The sequence below is a fragment of the Mytilus californianus genome, unplaced genomic scaffold, assembly GCF_021869535.1.
Source record: "Mytilus californianus isolate M0D057914Y unplaced genomic scaffold, xbMytCali1.0.p SCAF_9, whole genome shotgun sequence".
NCBI classification, from domain to species: Eukaryota; Metazoa; Mollusca; class Bivalvia; order Mytilida; family Mytilidae; genus Mytilus; species Mytilus californianus.
In genome coordinates this window covers 65490632-65503772 of record NW_026262745.1, presented here as the reverse complement: position 1 = coordinate 65503772, position 13141 = coordinate 65490632, and the positions used below count along the sequence as shown (strand labels likewise).

Here is a 13141-nt window from a genome sequence, read left to right as displayed (position 1 = left end):
TTTGAGTATTTTTTAATGCCATTGATGTACAACGTAAATTGATTTTGATTTTTGGGGACTGTATTTGGTAAATGAAAAAAAATTGATTTTTAATGGCTTGAAGCAATACAAGCTTTCAATATATAAATACAATAGGAGAAGCTATCAAGGGGCGGCTATCAAGAGGGGAATCAAAAACTTTTAAGAAAAAAAAACCGACAAGAAAGCTGAAGATTGAGCATCACAAATAGCAGGCTAAACTCAGGTGATGCAGAAGGGCAAGCAGTTCCAGCTCCTATAGTGGCATCTCTCTTGTACCAAGAAAGGTTAGACATAATGTCTTTATACCAAACACTTTCAAATGAAGATTGAAGTGGGGGGGCAATGTCATTTGTCTTTTAAGAACAATTCTCAGATGATTTGACAGCTATTAGTTCAGTTTTTTGCTAAAATAAAAAAAGGAACAGCATTTTTTGTACATGGAAATGAATATTAACTTTTTCACTTGAGAGGTATTAAGAGTATCTCAGTCAAAATGGTATGGTTGCTAAGGCTAGGCACAGCATTTAAGAGTACTTTTTGGAAAATATTTCAATATACCATGAAAGGTAATTTGAATGAAATGATTCTGGTCCAAAAAGAATTGATGGATTTCTGTACAGTTACCTATAACTGCTTACCATAAGGTCATTTGAAATTTAGTTGATATTTGTCTCATTGGCAATCATTCCAAATCTCCTTATTTTTATATTGTAAAGATATTACTATTTTCTCTTAAAAGTTATTTACTAGGGTAATTCCTCAAGACCGAAGGTCTGTAACCTTTACAATTACTTGGTTTAGAGTAATTTTTGGAAATCATCACTTGAAATTCTTTTAAATTTGAAATGGCCAAATTCTTTTTGATATAAACAAATAACTATTACACTGATGAATATGAGGAACTAAGATTGAGAGTATCGAAAAATTGTTTAATTATGGTTGAAGTATCTTGAAGTTGTGGACAATTTTTATAATACAATTCACAACCAAACATATAAACAATTGAATTGAATATAGCATGCAGATCAAATTCAATTTCCAGAACTGAAATATTGTTTGTTTGATAGAAAAATCAGTAGTGTGTGACTTTATGGTATCAGATTTTCCTGATAATGATTTGAATAAAAGGTTATGGTATATAAAAAAGTCCGTTATCAACAAATTACAAAAATAAATTTGTTATAGATTATTTCCATTTTGTCATTTTGACCTTTATTATCAAAAAAGAATGTCTCAAGTTTGTTGGATGTTCTACAAAATTGTAATGAAGATCAGTAAAATAATAAGGAAATAATTTATTGCAATTGTTCTGTTTGAAACTACAGAAATGCCTGTTTCAGTAATTTATGATGATTTTCATCCCCCCCCCCCCCCCAAAAAAAACAAACAAAAACAATATTCATAGCCTAAATTTTATGAAATATGGTTGATTCTGGTTAAAAAAAACCTGAGCAAGGTTACTTTGTCCAGCCATTCAAATCATGATATACTTAATACTTTTTAGCTCACCTGACCTGAAAGGTCAAGTGAGCTTTTCTCATCACTTTGCGTCCGTCGTCCGTCGTCCTGCGTCCGTCGTCCGTCGTCTGTCGTCTGTAAACTTTTACAAAAATCTTCTCCTCTGAAACTACTGGGCCAAATGCACCCAAACTTTAACACAATCATCATTCAAGTATCTAGTTTAAAAAATGTGTCCGGTGACCCGGACAACCAACCAAGATGGCCGCCATGGCTAAAAATAGAACATAGGGGTAAAATGTAGATTTTGGCTTATATCTCTGAAACCAAAGCATTTAGAGCAAATCTGACATGGGGTAAAATTGTTTATCAGGTCAAGATCTATCTGCCCTGAAATTTTCAGATGAATCGGACAACCCGTTGTTGGGTTGCTGCCTCTGAATTGGTAATTTTAAGGAAATTTTGCCGTTTTTGGTTATTATCTTGAATATTATTATAGATAGAGATAAACTGTAAACAGCAATAATGTTCAGCAAAGTAAGATCTACAAATAAGTCAACTTGACCAAAATGGTCAGTTGATCCCTTAAGGAGTTATTGCCCTTTATAGTCAATTTTTAACCATTTTTCGTAAATTTTTGTAATCTTTTAAAAAAATCTTCTCCTCTGAAACTACTTGGCCAAATTTAACCAAACTTGGCCACAATCATCATTGGGGTATCTAGTTTGAAAAATGTGTCCAGTGACCTGGCCTACCAACCAAGATGGCCGCCATGGCTAAAAATAGAACATAGGGGTAAAATGTAGATTTTGGCTTATATCTCTGAAACCAAAGCATTTAGAGCAAATCTGACATGGGGTAAAATTGTTTATCAGGTCAAGATCTATATGCCCTGAAATTTTCAGATGAATCGGACAACCCGTTGTTAGGGTTGCTGCCTCTGACTTGGTAATTTTAAGGAAATTTTGCCGTTTTTGTCGAGCCTGCGACTTTTGTCGCAGAAAGCTCGACATAGGGATAGCGATCCGGCGGCGGCGGCGTTAGCTAACTTCTTAAAAGCTTTATATTTTAGAAGATGGAAGACCTGGATGCTTCATACTTTGTATATGGATGCCTCATGTTACGAAGTTTCCGTCAGTCACATGTCCAATGTCCTTGACCTCATTTTCATGGTTCAGTGACTACTTGAAAAAAAAGTTCAGATTTTTTGTAATGTTAAATTCTCTCTTATTATAAGTAATAGGATAACTATATTTGGTATGTGCGTACCTTGCAAGGTCCTCATGCCCGTCAGACAGTTTTCACTTGACCTCGACCTCATTTCATGGATCAGTGAACAAGGTTAAGTTTTCGTGGTCAAGTCCATATCTCAGATACTATAAGCAATAGGTCTAGTATATTCGGTGTATGGAAGGACTGTAAGGTGTACATGTCCAACTGGCAGGTGTCATCTGACCTTGACCTCATTTTCATGGTTCAGTGGTTATAGTTAAGTTTTTGTGTTTTGGTCTGTTTTTCTTATACTGTATGCAATAGGTCTACTATATTTGGTGTATGGAATGATTGTAAGGTGTACATGTCTAGCTGGCAGGTGTCATCTGACCTTGACCTCATTTTCATGGTTCAGTGGTCAAAGTTAAGTTTTTGAGTTTTGGTCTTTCTTTCTAATACTGCATGCAATAGGTCAGCTATATTTGGTGTATGGAATGATTGTAAGGTGTACATGTCTAGCTGGCAGGTGTCATCTTACCTTGACCTCATTTTCATGGTTCAGTGGTCAAAGTTAAGTTTTTGTCTTTTTTTCTAATACTATATGCAATAGTTCAACTATATTTGGTGTATGGAAATATTTTATGATCTATATGTCAGTTACACAGGTTTTATTTGACCTTGACCTCATTTTCAAGGTTCATTGCTCAGTGTTAAGTTTTTGTGTTTTCGTCTGTTTTTCTTAAACTATAAGCAATAGGTCAACTATATTTGTTGTATGGAAGAATTGTTAGCTGTACATGCCTGCCTAGCATGGTTCATCTGACCTTGACCTCATTTTCATGGTTCATTGGTCAATGTTTAGTTTACTTGGTTAATGTTAAGTTTATGTCACAGTTGTAATAAAGCTTTATATTTAGGACTATCAACATAATATCAATGATTAGTAAAGAAGGCGAGACATTTCAGCGTGTGCACTCTTGTTGGTTATTATCTTGAATATTATTATAGATAGAGATAAACTGTAAACAGCAATAATGTTCAGCAAAGTAAGATCTACAAATAAGTCAACATGACCAAAATGGTCAGTTGATCCCTTAAGGAGTTATTGCCCTTAAAGTCAATTTTTAACCATTTTTCGTAAATTTTTGTAATCTTTTAAAAAAATCTTCTCCTCTGAAACTACTTGGCCAAATTTAACCAAACTTGGCCACAATCATCATTGGGGTATCTAGTTAAAAAATGTGTCCAGTGACCCGGCCAACCAACCAAGATGGCCACCATGGCTAAAAATAGAACAATGGGGTAAAATGTAGATTTTGGCTTATATCTCTGAAACCAAAGCATTTAGAGGAAATCTGACATGGGGTAAAATTGTTTATCAGGTCAAGATCCATCTGCCCTGAAATTTTCAGACCAATCAGGCAACACGTTGTATGGTTGCTGCCCCTGAATTGGTCATTTTAAGAAAATTTTGCAGTTTATGGTTATTATCTTGAATATTATTACAGATAGAGATAAACTGTAAACGGCAATAATGTACAGCAAAGTAAGATCTACAAAAAAGTCAACATGATCAAAATTGTCAATTGTCCCCTTAAGGAGTTATTGCCCTTTATAGTCAATTTTTTACAATTTTCATAAATTTTGTAAATTTTTGTAAATTTTTGCATAATATTTTCCACTGTAACTTATGGGCCAAGTTCATTATAGATAAAGATAATAGTAAGGAGCAAGAATGTTCAGTAAAGTAAGATCTACAAACACATCACCATCACAGAAACACAATTTTGTCATGAATCCATCTGTGTCCTTTGTTTGATATGAACATAGACCAAGGTGAGCGACACAGGCTCTTTAGAGCCTCTAGTTAAGTATCTAATTAATTTAGGGGTAAAAAAGTGGCCTTATTTTTTGACTTTTTTCTTTAGAAGCAGTGGTAGTAGTTAAATGATTCATAATGAACATGTTATGTTTTTTATCTTATTTTCTTAGAATAAAATTTATGATGGTATAGACCTGTAAATAAAAATTTTACGAGAGACCGCTGATTGAGTAAAATATGATAGTCATTGGTTGTTAGTCCTCTGTGAATTTCATACACTGAAGATATTAAGTGTGAGCCAAATTTGAATTGATGAATGTTATATGAGTGTTGGTTTTTGTTGCCTATTTAATGTTCAGTGACAAATTTTGCATGCATATTCAGAATGAAATCAAATTAAACTACACCGAAATTTATTAAGATGAATATAATTAAAAATATGCTTAGTCAGTTTTAGACCTACTCAAAAGGTAATAGTATTATCTGCACTGAAAACATTCTAGATATTTGCTGTGCAACTTTCAAGGAGGCTATCATAAATTTAATGAAAGACTTGGTTGGAAAGCACTTCACAGTTAGTTAAGTGACACATTTTCTCATTGATCCATTTCTTAAATTATGACTTAATTAACTCGTGTCTCCATGCAGGTTTTAAAATGTTTCAATTGTCTTAAAACTGTATTTGAAATGATTGCTTTATGGCTTTTACATCTCCACCTAAATGTTGAAAAATAAAGTATACCATAATAAAAGCACTTTCACATTCATTTAAACCTGGTTAAATGTTAAATTTGTCTCCTGAATGGGTCTAACAATATAAGATTAATAAAGTTGATTTCCCCTGAAAGGTCAAATAACAAATCTCCATTTATATTTTCTGTTACAAATTGTTGCAGGTATTTAATTGATATTTACACCTGTAAAACCACAGATTGACAACATGTAAAGTGAAGAAATCATCACTTTCTCCCTAAAATTGTGATTAATTAACTTTTGTCACTCCATTTCTGCCAAACAAGGTAACAAACATACAACAATGTACCTATTTGATAAGAAACCATTGTATTTTCATACCTGTATCCTGCCTGAGGATAGTGATTGTAAAGGGGCGGAGCTTAGCCTTGTCCATCTCACAATAGTTGTCAATTTCATACAGATAGCTTATGACTTTATAGAGATTTGTGTTGATTTCTGCATGTTCGTTTCATATTTTAATGCAAGTATTGTTACTTTTATCTCTTGGTAGTATTAAGGGGTAGATTTAAATACCTGGACACTTTATTAACGTGTGAATTGGATTTTTGGTAAAGCTTATCATATATAGTGAATGGACAGTTATTAGATTGTTAGTATTATTATTGTGGTTCTTCGATTTCGATGTGGATTTAAATTTGTGTGATTAGCTTGATTTGGGTAAGTTTATGAATTTATTTTGTAAAAGTGAACAAGTATAAAAGTCATGTGAAAAAACATGTATAGTAAGGCTGAAAACCAAATTACCTATAAAAAGATATAAAATTCTTTAAAAAAAAATCTGCATATAAATGTTCTCTACTTCTGGAAAAAAAAAAAAGTTTAAACATAAAAAAGAACAATTTTGCTTTAGAAAGAGAGCTTGTTATTGTGAATTAATTTCTGTCTGTTGAAAGCAATATTTTATGGTGGGTTAAAAGTCAATGTATGATATTTATTCTTCAAACAAAATTTTCTTACATTTTTCTTTATACTTTCATATTTTCAATTTTTTTACTGTAATGTTGTGTACAAAATATTCTTCTGACATTTGAATAAATAGATTCAACCATTAATGTAAGTACATGGTCAAGTTGCATGCAGAACTGAGGTTGAAACTAGCAAGATGTTGGCAAGACAAGCTTCACAAGTTTACATATACATATAAATAAATAATATATAGAATTTTTATATACTCTGAAACCTCTCTCAATTATTGGGATTTTGATTACCGATTTAATTTAAAAATTTTGAATTGTTTGGGTTTTGGTAATTGTGGTTAAAGACGCAACTTCAAATACTTTGATATGTTCTATTTGATAAGTTATCTTATACATATGATTTTGATTAACCACAATGTGTTTGTAAGTGGGTACCCCATGAAAAGTCCAAAGCGTAATGTAGTTTCCAATTGTTTACAGTCCGTGTCTGATAATTTTTGCCATTTTGTATATTGCTGAAAGTATTCAACTTGTGGTGCAGCTGTTTTACAAACAACAGCAATATTAAAAACAAGAAGAAATGGTGAATAGCCTTGTATATATAGTATCAAATAATGAATATATAAAGAGAACAAAATGCAAATTAATAAAAAAAAATGTATTATGTTGCAGAGCTACCCATGCAGTAGATGAGAATATTTTCTAAACAAGATATTTCATATTTACCTTCTGTTGGTTTTTTTTTGGCAATATTTGGACACTATTGTTTATGATGATGATGATTTAGAGTGTTGACAAAGTTTGGAAATGGAATCTTTAATAATGCGCTCCTCTGCTGCGTTGCAAATAAAGGAACCACATAGAAAGAAAGAAACCATAATAGTATGACCCAGTATGAAATAAAAATTAATCCTTTGAAAAACTTAATAATATCTCTGAAAGGAGTTCCCTCAGTGAAATTGACCATATCTTCAGCTTTGTTTAAATATTCATTTCTCAAATAAAAAGATGGCTTAAATGGTTTGAAAAGGTAAGAATTTCAGAAAAGAAAGAAACAGTGACATTTTATAATAGTAATGATTATTTCCCATGCAAAATGGTCATATGGAATAGATACATTATCAGTAGATTGCATGCCACCACGAAATAAAGTTGAATTTATATGGCTTGAATTTAAATTTATAGACCCAATTTAAACCTAATTTGTAAACCATTTGTTACTTTTTCTGGTTACAATTTCACATTTTCTGTATACATTGCAAACACACAACAATATTTTGAAACAGTTAATATCTAAAACTTTAAATAAGGCATATGAATTGTTAAATATGGTTAAACAGACATTAAATATGACACACAATCAATTCTTTATCACAAGCTGTTTACTTGTTTCATTTCATAAAAGAGAAATAAATATTTTTCAGGAATAAAAGGGAGTATATCATATCACAAGAATATCACCTGTCTTTTTTCTCATACTTTATTTTCTAAAAGGGAAGTTGAATTATTCAGAATAGAATAGAATAATGCATTGAAAATACGACGTTATTTAAAATAAAACTGAAATGGCATTTTATTTGAATAATATCTAATATACAAGAACTTAAAAGTTAATAATTGATTGAACCAGAACTGCAGACTTATTCAACAGGCTTTTATCCTTTTTGCCATGATTTTCATTTTGTGAAAGAGGGATTGGACATGTCTAGATATGGGAGATAATCAGTACTTATATAACTTACTTTGATGCTACTATTTTAATTACTAAGGATTCATTATTATTTGTGTAGAAACCAATTTTCCTGGTTTTGTGGGTAAAAGTCAACCACGAATTTAATTGTTCAATGAAAAACAAATTTTCTTTGTTTGTAGACTTTGGCAAAACCATGAAATCAAATATCCACAAAAATGAAATTTTTCCTCATTGCAAGAAAGTTAGTACCCAGGAAAATAAAAGAATCCACAGTATCAAATGTTTGCTATAGGGGTATCATTCTACATACAACTCCTTGTTAAATACAGAGATTCTGTTGAAGGTTGCTTTTGTTTTGTTTGTTATAGCTCCTTTATCTTTTCCCTATAAAAACAAAAACCATATTGACTTTATGTTTCTGGATACCTTTTTGGATATAATAGGGTTCTGTTTAGCTTACTATTCTATATGGGTTTTGAAGGCCATACAGTGTCCTGTACATGTAGTTGTTTACAATCTTGTCCTTTCGTCTCTGATGGATAGTTGTCTCACTGGTTATAGACTATTTTCATAGTACCGACTTTTCACTCTGGAGTATAAAATTTTTCGACAAGTTAGCTACTCTGTGGTAGGACATTCTGGTACTTGATCAAGTAAGATCAACTTAAAGAAGTAAAATCAAGCTTGCAATCAGTGCAAACTGGAGAAAAAATTAACTGTTTATGTTTTCTATACATGACAAAATCATTGGAAAGTAGTAAATTTTTTTTCCTAAAATTGCTCAGGTCTATTATACCACATTGCCTGATTTATATATTCTAGATATACCTGTATGTAACCAGGATGTAAATTGTTGTTACTTCCCAAAACAACACTTAAACTATATAATGTATAGTGTATTCAGATAAGCATAATCCTTAGTATCTATACAGGGTATTAATGTCCGCCTGTTGGACCTGTTGGAAAGCTTGATGGAATCAGCTTGAACTTCCATCTAATTAACTCTAGCCTGTTGGATACCTGACATTTTGGACATTGTAATCATTCTTAGAATCCTTTAAAAGCGTCTATTCTTTACCATATTTTCATTGGCCCTCCATCTGTCTGTTCAATGAAAAATGTAGCAATCTAACTCATGCCTTGTGCTATTTATTCAAGCTTAACGTAATTATTAAGAATGATGATCTGAGGGTCTCTTTTTGACAATTTTCTCATTTTCCAATTTTCCAAGTCTGATAATAAAAATTGCTAGGGGGCAGGTGAATCATGGCCTCATGGCACAGCAGTTTATTCTAATGTTTGTCTTTGCCCTGTTTCTATATCAAATGTACCTAAATAATAGCATATTCAAAGCGAAACATAGGACATTATTCATACTAAATCAAGATGCTTAGACTTAAAGGCATCATGTTTTTTTTATTTTTTTTTATACTGTAAAGTTCAACCTTTCTATTAAAATACTGATTTCTGAACTTCTTATGAGCAGGATCTGCTTACACTTCTGGGCACCTGATATCACCCCCAGTTTTTGGTTGTGTTGGTGTTGCTCAGGCTTTAGTTTTCTATGTTGTGTTTTGTATACTGTTGTTTGTCTTTTAAGTGTTTTTCATTTTTTTGCGATGGCATTGTCAGTTTGTTTTCTACTTGTGTGTTTGAATAACCTTTTGGTATCTTTATTTTTATTTATAATTTTATTTTTTATAAGGTAAAGTTTAACCTTTATAACTTTTAAGAGACTGATTTCTTATTTAAAACCAGCTAACAAATATAATTAAGACATGATATAACTGAAGACAAGCTATAAATCACAAGTTTAATTTGTGACACAAGACATCATTGCAGTTTTACATGCATTAAAAAGATTTAATATCTAATCATTTTTCCATTTCATTTCATTTTCTTTCATATAATAGTTCCTCTTTCCTTCAGGTTCATAACTAACAACCTTACAACCTTACAAGATAGGATGAATGATGTCTTGTTACAAATAAATAATTGTATCATCGTGATCAGAAAAATTATCAAGAAAAACATTTCAATTTTTTTTTTATTTGATGTAACCTAAGCTCATTACAGCAAGAGATAATTATGATGTATAAAATAAATGACAAATATCAAGATCAAAAAGTCTTAAATTAGAAATATTGATGCTACCCAGGGTCAGAGCAACTTTAAAATTGCTACAAGTCTCCAGCAAAAACATTTATTATGGCTTCATGACCAGAAAATATATTAAAATTTCACTTTTTTAGTTTAATTGCATAATTTGATATTATCTCTACTGTTATTGAAATTTGCTAATTAACCTTAAATTAAAGTTGACCTATAAGTAGTTTCATGAAAAATAGAAACTGTCTTCTCTTTAATGTGATACAATACAATGGTGTGATTGTCAAATACAGAGTATTGTCCCCTGATTGACTGATGGAACTAATAGGTATGATCTATGGGATACCTTTCTTGTTATAGCAGTTAATGGACCTAGTCCTATGCATTCCACTGCATTTTAGTTGCTATCTTCAGATTTAGTTGTTCTTGCTCAAGTCTGGACCAATCCCTATTCCTTGGCTAGTTTTTATTATGCAGAGATAACTTCAAAAAAAAGTCTGATCAAATGGCTTCCTTTTATTCTAAATGTCTAATTGAATATTCAATGATCAGTGTAATTTACTGCATTGGCTCTCCAAATTTTTGAAAGAATTGTTTTCAAGAAAAAGAGAGATCATTTGGTTGACCTTGTACCTATTTTTTTCAAAATTGTTTGAAATTTCTGCACTTTCCCTGCCTTGAAAACCTCTTTTATTGGTGCAATGTCTGTATCACAGGCAGTTTTGGTTATCAGCATAGTGTATCAGATCATACTTGAAAGGTACTACCAATTTGTGAATAAATTTTCATCAAGCTACTCAAATGTTCCAATTGAGAAATATCCCTTTCACAAACTCACTCAAGGGAGACAATTGGATGCAGATGAAACCATTTCAAGCTCTATTTTAAAAATAGTAATAATCATCCTCATAGATTTCACTTACTTTTATTTACTTTGACAAGGTTTTTTTATGGTAAATGAAAGTCAAAATTTCTTAAGTGATTTGACCCAGAGTAACCTTTATGTTTCAGCTTGAACAAAAATTGAAAATTAAAAAGTAATTGCTCTTGACTTCCTGTGCTGGCTTTTCAATAAATTTTAGTCTGGTATATGGATAAAAATCAGAAATGGCATTTTTATGTGACATAAAAATGACATAATAATAGTTAATTTTATTATGATTTGTACATTTGTGATTTTACATAAGATAAAGAAAACCTTCAATCACCAACTTGTACAATTACATGGTCGTAAAAGGCTGGCATCAAGAAATGTTACAAATTTCTTGACAAAAGTCCCATGTAATTAAAATCTATGAAGAAAATATAAAATATGGTTTATTATTTGTGTAATTGATTTTTTAATATGTTCTGTTTGAAGTAAAAGTTGAACTTTATTGACTAAGAAATAAAAAAAATATGAAACGATCGCAATTTATTTTATTTTGAATTAGTCATGGGTTCATATTGAAAATTTATGTAAAATCATTCAACGTGGGATATGAAAACTGAAATAGATTTTATTTTTTTATTTGATATACGTTTGATGTTAAGGTTTTTTTTTCAGCATCTTATTATGAAAATAGTGAATATTTTTGTAGGTTAATGACACATTACTTAATAGTTTACCAACGATAAGTGCATTTATCAGTTTCTCTTTAATATTGATTTAATGCTTCATTTAAGATATTCCATAATTGGTGATCTAAAATTTACATGTTGTTATTAATGAAATTTAATTGAATATGAAATACAAAAATGTAACAACTTTTATCTTTTGAAGTGAAAATTAGCTTGCTTTGTAGTGGTTTTTTTTTAGTTTAACTATTTTATCAGTCCTCTAAATTCAAAACTTGAACTAAACTTCTTCATTTTACATGTAGTTTAAAATTTGTATTGAAACGTCCACATACAAATTTTTAAGAAAGGACCTAAGTTCTCAGTAATTGTTTGATGTTTATTAAATGCTGAAACAGCACCTGAGAAAAATATACATCTATTCATAATTTTTCCAAAGATTCAAACAAAACTTTAGAATTTTGTATAATGAATCGATTATTATAAGTACCAATATTGATTCAAGGGCACAACACTGCTCTTTTACTGGATATCATATACAAACATGTAGCTGAAGCAGATCACAATGCATCCATGGTCTACATCACATGACTGTTTATTCTGAATTATGTTTTTAAATTTTAATCAATGTTTTTTTTTCAACAGTTTTAACAACTATTATGATTACTAACAATAGAATAACCCAACTTTTATAAAAATACACATGATAAGTTGTTTAAGGAACGTTCCTAAACAAATAATGGAAAATGAGAAGGTTTTTTTATGTAAATTAATAGCTTCTGCTAAAAAGTGTGTATGAGACAGATGATTTGGTCAGTTGATCAGTCAGTGGTCAGTCAGTTTCTGGTGATCTGTCAGCTATAAACTTAAATGTAACAATAAATCTATCAAACTAGCAAGTAGATAGCCGTCAGGTGGTCTCAGATATTTGACCACTAGTCCTTATTCTTTATATTGAACTGTCTGTCTCTTCTTAAAAATATATATGCTGGGTCAAACCAAAGACCAAGTCAGTATGTGCTGCTTTTCAACTAAGCACACAGCATGGTCAACTCTGAGCTTGAATATCTACTTACAAACTGTTACCTTGTGAACTAGCTTTTTAAAAAGCTGGCTCAGCATGTCAATCCTGTGTACAAAGCAGTTTCATATTCATATCATATTACATGTTCCACATGTTCTTATCCTGGTGTGTATATAATATTTGACATCGGTTGTAAGATACCAATTTAATATCATAATCAGCATCTTAAAAATCAAGTTGGATCCATTTAAAAGAACTGCTAGAATCAATTAAGTTATTTCCAAAACTTTATCCAGCATTATGTTGTTAATATAAAGAACTTGCATGAGTGTTTATTTTATTAAAGCAATGGATAATTTTGGGGACCTATTGTTTTAAGACAGTTAGCCAGTGTTCAATTCTTTATCTGTCAGAGATAACACAAAATGACCTGTCCACTTGTCCGAGAAACAATGAAAGGTCGGAAATTATAGACGACCAAAATAAAACATCAAAATATGACCTTCATATGAAATTATAGGTCTAGATTTGTAAGTACATGTTTGTAGTGTGTCAGAAACCTAATAATTGTT

The 13141-nt window shown here is 31.0% G+C and overlaps 1 protein-coding gene across 1 annotated transcript in view; it reads left to right on the top strand.

Moving 5' to 3' along the window:
- The first annotated feature begins 5680 nt into the window (after positions 1 to 5680).
- LOC127714424 (protocadherin-9-like) overlaps positions 5681 to 13141 on the top strand; it is a 51743-nt gene continuing 44282 nt past the window's right edge. The window contains exon 1 of the mRNA XM_052220479.1: positions 5681 to 5926. The gene's annotated coding sequence lies outside the window, so the exon portion shown is untranslated. The remainder of the gene's footprint in view (positions 5927 to 13141) is intronic.